Source organism: Pinus tabuliformis, chromosome J (assembly GCF_031772625.1).
Source record: "Pinus tabuliformis cultivar Carrire ecotype Pingquan chromosome J, CPIR1, whole genome shotgun sequence".
NCBI lineage: Eukaryota > Viridiplantae > Streptophyta > Pinopsida > Pinales > Pinaceae > Pinus > Pinus tabuliformis.
This window is the reverse complement of record NC_142295.1, coordinates 916,770,361-916,780,021: the sequence shown is the minus strand read 5'-3', so window position 1 is coordinate 916,780,021 and position 9,661 is coordinate 916,770,361. Positions and strand designations below refer to the sequence as shown.

General features: G+C 39.5%; 1 pseudogene; it reads right to left on the bottom strand.

Annotated features, from left to right (window-relative positions):
* Nucleotides 1-2,492: 2,492 nt before the first annotated feature.
* Nucleotides 2,493-3,581, bottom strand: LOC149229736 (pathogenesis-related thaumatin-like protein 3.3 pseudogene; annotated as a pseudogene).
* Between the last annotated feature and the right edge of the window lie 6,080 nt (nt 3,582-9,661).

Sequence of the window (9,661 nt, the reverse complement as noted above, 5' to 3'; positions counted from 1 at the left end):
TTGCAGCAGCCATATTATGTGATGCACCAGAATCTATAATCCATGCATCTGAAGAATAATTAATTGCAGCTAAAGCATGAAAATTGTTACCTTTCCCGTGTGGCGAATCCTTAGTTTTCTTCTTGGCGCCCTGAGGGATGTGGTCCCCAAGGTTGTGCTTCGAAGGATTTCTGCCATTTGGTAAATTTGTTTCTTCATGCAAGAGGATTCTGGATGGAATCCTCTTTGACAGTAGGTGCATCTGTTTCCTTTCTTCCCTTTCTCATTTCTCGAGCCGGAGGAGTCATTGAAGGGCTTGGTGTACCCTTCCTTCTTTGGATGGGAATGTGCTTTTCTTTTGTCTTTTTGCTGCTGATTTTTCTCATTTGAATCAGATCTGTGATTTTTATTGTGGCTGCCATCATGCACAGCAAGTGCATGTGCCTTTGGAGGTTTGATTTTCCCCATGCCAATGAGTTTATCTTGCTCAAAAATAAGGGACTCCATAAATTCTTTGAGAGAAGGCATAATGTAGGATTTACCTGTTGCGAGCCTTACTGAATGAAATGTAGACACAAAGACAAAGTATTCCGATCCGAGCTTTCACATAATAGAGAGAACTTGGCGACTCTCCTCCTTGGATTTGTCAATTCCACAACCCTTGAGTTGCAACAATAGATCATTATATTTGGTGAAGAATTCTTGAATTCTGTCATAGTTTTGTGGATCCAATGATAGTAACTCCATTTCGAGCAGATGTCCTTTCATCTCATCCTGTTTCCCGTAGATATCTTCAACCTTTTTCCAAATCTCATTGGGAGTATTGGAGGCAGATAGATGAAACTGCAACTCTGGAGAGATGCACATGCATATGGATCCGTGGGCCTCATCCATATGGTTGAGGTACTTGGATTTCTCTATGGCTGAAGTGGGTTCCACCTCTGTAGCCATGGTAATCCTGTACAACCCTTTATGACGAAGGTATCGAGCCATTTGGTCCTTCCATTCATGATAGTTGTACGGTGTTAGGATCGATGCTTTTGGAAACTCCATTTTTCTGTCAATCTTTGATCTCCAAGCTGTAATACTTGCAAAATAAAGTACTGGTGCACCTTTTATCTAGCAACCTGTGGGCTCTAATACCATGTAAATGTGTTAGAAAACCTGCACAAATGAATCTAGCTAGTAAAGGTTGAAGACACAGCTTTGTAGAGCAAAAACACTAAAACAAAATCGAAAGAAGAAAAGAATGATACATTCGAAAATATGTTACAATGCTCATGATATAGCATCACTGGGTGAAGATCCCAAGGTAATGTACTATAGTGGTGATCAATGAGAAAAATCAACACCTACAACAAGTTCCAGAGATAACTAGTCAGTTGCGGAGTTAAAGAATGAGCAAATCAAGGAGTAAATCATGCAAAAGCAATCTTGCATGCAATCCCATGCTCTAACTAAGAGTCCGCATGTAGGTGTGTAGTAGTTCCAACATGCAAAAGGAATCTTGCATGCAGTGCCATGCTCTAACTAATAGTCTGCATGTAGGTGTGTAGTAGTTCCAACATGGATGAGGGACATCGTGAATATGATGCAGGAAAGTAGAAATATAAAAGCAAATGGGAAGTTATCAGAGAGCGATGAAGCTCCTTTTTTGGGAAATGGAAACTTATCTGATGGTGGTCGCTGTGAATCAAATTTAGGTGAATCTTGAGATTGAGACAGTACAGATAGAAAATTTACTTCATGGTGGTCGTGCCGCACTGTGAGTTGAATTGAGAAGAAGCTTGATATACAGATGTAACCAAGCTTATTTTGAAGATACCAAGCGCTTTAGTTGGTGCAGCAGGTCACTTGGGAGCATTTTCATCCTTTATATTGTTGTTATTATTTTTGAAGTACCCCTGCATTTTTAGTACCTTTACATTATTATTCTGTAGTGCCAAGGAAATTTAAGCCTTGCGCAGCATTCATTCAATTAGAATTCGATTTTGTCTTTATGATATTTAGTTTCTGCTGAAAAGAGTGGAAAGGCACTTCTGATAAATTGGTTTAATTCCGTTATATATCAATAGCATAACTCAAAACTATTCCAAAATTATTTATCCCTTTAAATATTCCAAAAATATTTTCCACTTTATCTGCAATGGCAAACAGCATGCCAAGACAAAAGAATATCCACTCATTCAAATCTCAGTGCCACATCAGCGTATGAAGTTAAAAAAAATTCACAGAAGCCGAAGCTTGCAATACATTCGTGAGTATTCAATGTGTGGGTTGCCTGGTCAATTTAGGGTCAACTCAAAAAACTCGAGTTTTTCAAGCCCGGCAGGGACTACCGCTACGACAGTGGCTCCCTTGTTTAAACACCCCTTGTTTAGTTATGTTTATTGTGATATCATGGTGTTGTAAGTACCAGCACCATGGAAGCGAAGTGTTGAAACTACCCAACTTGGCATACAGGGAGTTTGCCTTTATTTATTTAGTTATACATTTAGTGGGACATGATGTTGTTAGCCACAGAAGACAACATTGTAATTAGCACCAGAAGGGCAGGTGAAGGTGCTAGCAGCATCGTCCTTGGCATAGTTGTATGCCCGTGGGCACTGCTGCTTGAAGAATTTGAAATAGTCGGTGGGAGAGCACTTATTGATGTAGGCTCCCGTGCAGCAGTAATGAGGCTTATTTAAAGCAGCACAAGCACTTTTGCAACCATCAGTTACTTCCAATTCTGAAGGGCAGACGACATTTATGTTGCTAGTGCATCCTATTTTCTTGCAATTTGAATTGGACGGAGTTGCAGAAAGAGGGATGTCGAAACCATCAACCAAAGATATGTCATAGAAATCTTGATTCTGGTACTGGTTGAGTGCATACTCAAAAAGAGTTGCACGGACACTTCCATAGCCTTGACAATTGAGCAACCCGCCGCAGTCACCAGTGTTGCACCTTCCATGCCCACTCGCGTCGAAGGAGCAGCCGGTACGACCCCAGATTCTGGCTTGTTTTGTTCCTGCGGCAACGTTAAAAGTCCATGTTTGGCCCCATCCCAATGCTTGGCTGCCACCAGGACTTGCAGCTGCCCAGACTGTATATGAGCACTGATTCTTCACTGTGAATGTGCCCTCTTCGACAATTGCAGTTGACCAAACAATATTTACTACTTTTTCCTGCAAATACATATTTATGGCCTATCCGGTTGAACTTAACAAGATTGTATATTTCTAAATTATATGGACAAAACTAGATTGTATATTTCAGAAGCAAATATATATATAGTTAAATTAAATGTATATTTCAAAATAAAATACATACATACATATATATATATATATATATATATATATATATATATATATATATATATATATATATATATATATATATATATAGATATATATATAATTTGGAATTGTTGGAGATCAGATGCACAGCAAACATAAAAGCATATACACAGCCATAAAATCATGCACAGGCAACACAGGAATTAACGTGGTTCACCCAACCAATCTGGGCTACGTCCACACAACATAGGCATCGGCAATTTTTATTAATCAAACAGGAGATTACATAAACTCTCACACTACCCCAGCTATCCGTATGACTACCTATTTTATAGCAAGGAGAATCTAACTGCCTCTCATATCAAATTTAGGATGCATTAATTCTCTCCCAACAACCTGGAGCTAATCCAGCAACAGATTTCTATTGTTGTCACACACTGGGATTTTTGCCTATTTCGTCTAAAACAGAAAAATCTCAACAATCTCCACCTTGACAACAATTAGCCTGATGCCCTGTTTGTTTATTATTTTATCTTTTCTGCAAGCCAAGAGAAGCCAAACACCAACGCAGCTTCTCTAACAAAACTGGTTTCGTGAACATGTCTGCATAATTTTCCTTTGTATGCACCTTTTCAAGAGAAACTCCTCTTTTAGTGATAACCTGTCTTACAAAATGGTACTTAATTGGAATATGCTTTGATTTACTATGATAGGCCGGATTCTTAGCCAAATGTATTGCACTTTGACTATCACAAAGTAATCTGATGTTGTCCTGTAACCTACCAAACTCACCAAGCAAACCTTTCAACCAAACCGCCTCTTTGCAAGCATGTGAAGCAGCAATGTATTCTGCTTCAGTAGTGGATAAAGCAACAATATTTTGTAGCTTTGACATCCAGCTAATAGCTCCACCTACAAGAGTAAAGACATACCCTGAAGTTGACCTTCTCTTATCCAAATCACCTGCAAAATCAGAATCAACATATCCGCAAATAGATTCACTACTCTTATTGTAAGTAATACAATAACTACTTGTGCCTCTCATATACCGAAGCACCCATTTCACTACTGACTAGTGCTCTTTACCCGGATTTGCCATGTACCTGCTGACAACCCCAACTGCATGTGAAATATCTGGTCGCGTACACACCATCGCATACATCAAACATCCTACTACATTGGCATATGGAATTCGAGACATATAATCCTTTTCTTCATCTGTATTAGGACATAAACTGGAAGAAAGCTTGAAATGGGAAGCTAAAGGGACTGACACAGGCTTCACATTATTCATACCAAACCTCAAAAGTATTTTCTCAACATACTTCTGTTGTGATAGCCACAGCTTACCATTACTCCTGTCTCTGAAAATCTCCATGCCCAAAATCTGTCTTGCTGCTCCTAGATCTTTCATATCAAACGTCCTTGCCATCTGAGTCTTCAACCTGTTGATTTCTTCAATGCTTTTGCTTGCTAAAAGCATATCATCAACATACAACACTAAGATAATGAACATGCCATTATTTAACTGCTTAAAGTAAACACAATGATCATATTCACTTCTTACATATTTCTGACTCAACATCAAAGAATCAAACTTCTTATACCACTGCCGAGGCGACTGCTTCAGGCCGTATAATGACTTCTTGAGCCTGCAGACAAATTTCTCATTGCGATGCTGAACAAACCCTTCCGGTTGTTCCATATATATTTCCTCATCTAAGTCTCCATGTAGAAATGTAGTTTTAACATCTAATTGCTGCAACTCTAAATCAAGCAAGGCCACTAATGCTAACACAATTCTAATTGAAACAATTTTAACCACTGGTGAAAATATCTCATGAAAGTCTATGCCAGCTTTCTGAGAAAATCCTTTTGCAACTAGTCTCGCTTTGTACCTGTCTTCCGTATCATTCACACCCCGTTTCACCTTGAACACCCACTTACATCCCATAGTTTTCTTGCCTTTGGGAAGTTCAACCAGATCCCACGTGCCATTCTTACCTAAGGCCATCATTTCTTCCTTCATGGCTGCTTTCCATTTGTCACTCTTTGAACCTTCTACAGCTTCCTGATAACACAAAGGTTCATCATCATTAGCGGTCAAAGCAACTAAAGTAACATAATCATCATACCTTCTCGGAGGACGTTTGATCCTTGTAGAACTCCTTAATGATGTTTCTGGTGCTTCCGCAATTGGTTGTCTATCATATGTAGGAACTTCTTCATGATCGCCATCTGAGACTTGTTCATGACCTCTATCTGAACCCTGTTCATAATCTGATTCTAAAACCTGTTCATGACTAGAATCTGAACTATGGTCATCATGACTATCATTAGAAATGTTGTCAAACTAAATGTGCTGGAAATCAGATACATCATCATGTTTCAATCTACTATCTACATCTAACTGTACAAGAGAGGATTCATTAAACTTTACATCTCTGTTGATGATGATTTTGCGGGTAGTAGGATCCCACAATCTATATCCCTTTGTTCCATCACCATACCCAACAAAGACATACCTTTTCGATTTCAGATCTAATTTAGTTCGTTGATGTTTAGGCACTAGAGCATATGCATCACAACCAAACACTCTGAGTTTAGAATAATCACAAGGGTGTCCTTTCCATACCTCTTGAGGAATCTTGCAACCTATCGCTGTCGATGGCGACTGATTTATCACATAACAAGCTGTAGCCACCGCTTCTGTCCACAACTCCTTCTACAAACCAGCGTTACTCAACATACTCCTTGCTCTCTCCAAAAGAGTCTTGTTCATGCGTTCAGCAACTCCATTTTGCTGAGGAGTATAAACCGTGGTCTTATGTCTCTCGATCCCTGCATCCTTGCAATAGTTTTGAAACTCCTTGGAAGTAAACTCACCACCATTGTTAGTTCTTAAACATTTTATTGTTCTACCAGTGTTGTTTTCTACCAATGCTCTAAACTGCTTGAAAACAGTAAAATCATTAGACTTCCTTTTCAACATGTAAACCCATACTTTCCTAGAAAAGTCATCAATAAACGATACAAAATACGACGAGCCACCATACGAAGTTGTAGGTGTTGGACCCCAAACATCTAAATGGATATAATCAAGTATTCCTTTACTAGTATGTTTGCCTGTTTTAAATTTTTGTTTACTTTGTTTTCCAAACAAGCAATGTTTACAGAAATCTAACTTTCCAGATCTTAGATTAGGAAGTAACTTGCGGTCAGCCAAAATTTTCAACCCTCGTTCGCTCATATGGCCCAACCTTTGATGCCATAGGCGAATGGAACTATTGTCCTGTTCAGACACCGTAGACACATGATCTGACCCAGTTCTACCTTATAATTGAAAAAGATTTCCTACCTTCTTAGCCTTCATCACTAATAAGATACCTTTATAGATTTTCATAACTCCACCTTGAATTACAGTTTTATATCCATTCGTATCCAGTGCTCCCAATGAAATTATATTTTTTCGTAGATCTGGTACATGTCTCACATCAGTTAACAATTTGGTTGTGCCATCTAACATTTGCAGTTGTATACTTCCTATCCAATAATATTGCAAGTGACATCATTACCCATGTACACGACTCCATCATCAACTGATCTATATGTCTTAAACCAATCTTTATGAATACACATGTGGTTAGATGCCCCAGAATCTAACAACCAATGTTGATCATGTTTTGATACATTAACAGACAATACCTCATCACTCATACCTGAACCAGATACCGAACCTGTATCTGTGGTGTTGGCTTCCTTCTTTTCTGTCGAAGAGCCTTCTTTAGCAACCTGCTTTCGCTTCCAGCAATCCTTTTTCAGATGTCCTGCCTTGCAACAATGCCAGCACTTCACCTTTGTCTTCTTTCCTTTGGAATTTTAATGAGGGTCGCTATGCTTTCCCCCGGAGTGTCTCTCTCTTGAGCGACCTCTGGCCATCATTACCTTTGATGTAGAGGTGTCTGCATTCGACCTCTTCCTCATCTCCTCAGACAACAAGGCTCCAACAACATCGTCAAACTCAAGAATTTCTGTTGTACTAAAGCTTATGGAAGTAACAAAGTGATCCCAGGATTCGGGCAATGAACACAATAGAGTTATTTCCTTATCCTCTGAATCACATCTAGACTGTCTAACTGCACTAGTAAGGTATTAAAAACATTCAGGTGATCAGTAATCGAGGTACCTTCTTTCATCCGCAAACCGTAAAGCTGTCGTTTCAGGAGAATCCGATTTGTCAAAGATTTTGTCATATACAGCTTCTCCAACTTTGTCCACAAACCAGCGGCAGTCTTCTCTTACACGATGTTAAATAAAACATCATCAGCCAAACATAACCGAATTCTGCTCAAGGCTCTTCCATCCAATTCATTCCACTCATCATCTGTCACGAGGGAAAGTAGTTTGGACCTGCCCAACAACACCTTTTCCACGCCCTGCTGTACCAGCAAATCATGCATTTTTACCTTCCAGATCTCGAAATTATTTTTGCCATTAAATTTCTCGATTTCGAATCAGGCACTCTGAGTTTTCGCCATCTCGTCTAAAACAAAGAATCTCCAATTTCAAAACAATTTTATGCCTCTGTTTACTTTTAATCTCAATAAGAAAAAAACAGTGTAAATAAGAAATTGGCGCTTGCTGATGATTTGGCGCTGGCTAATTACTACAAGAACCGCGCCATTTAAAAAACGCTATAAGTGATGACAAAATGGCGCGATTATTCCTTGAAAATACACGCTGAGCAGCAAATTAGCACATTGGAGCACTTAATTAATTCGTTTCCGCGCTATGTCAGTTGGTTGGCGCGACTGTTATGGAATACTCTGCGCCAATCCCAAAACAAAATTTAAAACAAAAAAACAAATACGCTGCTCACAATTTTAATTGACACGCATCAGCACCAGTGGACATACAATACGTTCCACGCACAAGGTTTACCATGCAGCTCAGGTCCGCGGAAAAAATGACACGCAGGTCCACGCAGATTTTCAGCCCCACGACGATCTGGTTTCCACAACGCTGTATCAACGTTTTAATCTTCCACGCGCAGGTAGCTTGCACGCACACGCACCGGCCAGCACCCAATATCTATCCACGTCGTTGTTAAATATATATCCACGCCCTTTTTAAATGTATATCCACGTCGTTATGGTGGAATCACCATGTGGTGGAAACGCTGTTACATATGGTTGTTCCAACGTTCAGCAATCGTTTTCCACATACAGCAATTGTTTACCAACAGCCCACGCAGCAATCGGTTATCCCACCGTAATCAATACACATCAGCATTCAATGCCAGCATATATGAATCGATAGTAATACGCTTTTATTATTCACCATAGACAGTTTCAAAAAAAACAAGATCTGTGGACATACGCTGTCACTTATGTTTGAAGCCCCCCACGCAGCAGCTACAGGTCATGAAACACTACTGCACTGTAGGCGCCATTCTCAACAGCGCAGTTCTCCACAAAAAATGGTGTAAACCGTGCCACAATGCTATGCTCATACCCGCAGCTCCTCCAGCAACGTGCCACGCCCGTTTCAAGTCCAACAGGCCACTCCTCCGCTGCGCCACTCCTCCAATCTGGCTCTGATACCACTTGTTGGAGATCAGATGCACAACAAAGAATAAAACATATACACAGCGATAAAATCATGCACAGGAAACACAAGAATTAATGTGGTTCACCCAACCAATCTGGGCTACGTCCACACAACATAGGCATCGACAATTTTTATTATTCAAACAGGAGATTACATAAACTCTCACATTACCCCAGCTATCCGTATGACTACGTATTTTATAGCAAGGAGAATCTAACTGCCTCTCATATCAAATTTAGGATGCATTAATTCTCTCCCAACAACCTGGAGCTAATCCAGCAGCAGATTTCTATTGTTGTCACACACTGGTATTTTTGCCTATTTCGTCTAAAACAGAAAAATCTCAACAGGAATATGATAGACAGAAAGAATGAACTCAATTATTTAAACTCAGTCTTATCCTCTGAATACTAAAATATCCTCATAATGCACAATGTATTTCTGCCAACCGAAGTGAGCACAAATAATTAAGCTTCTTCCAATGTTTAAATTAATCTCCTTTGGGTGAAACAAATAATTAAAGCAGAGAGAGCAGCATCATCAGCTTACCTTGCAGATAAACATTAACGACCAATAATGTTACTGTAGCTACGATACTATTTATTCCCCACCATCGTAATGGCCACGCAACCACTTAAAGACACTCCTATCCAACGAAATAATGTCAATGCAGACATAGAACACTTGAGGTGAGGCGAGGATAGGATGTTTAGAGGTTGTCTATATACATAGGTTTTCCAAGGGAGCTGTTTTTAGTGCAATATTTTGGAAGTTTTTCGAATGTTTTA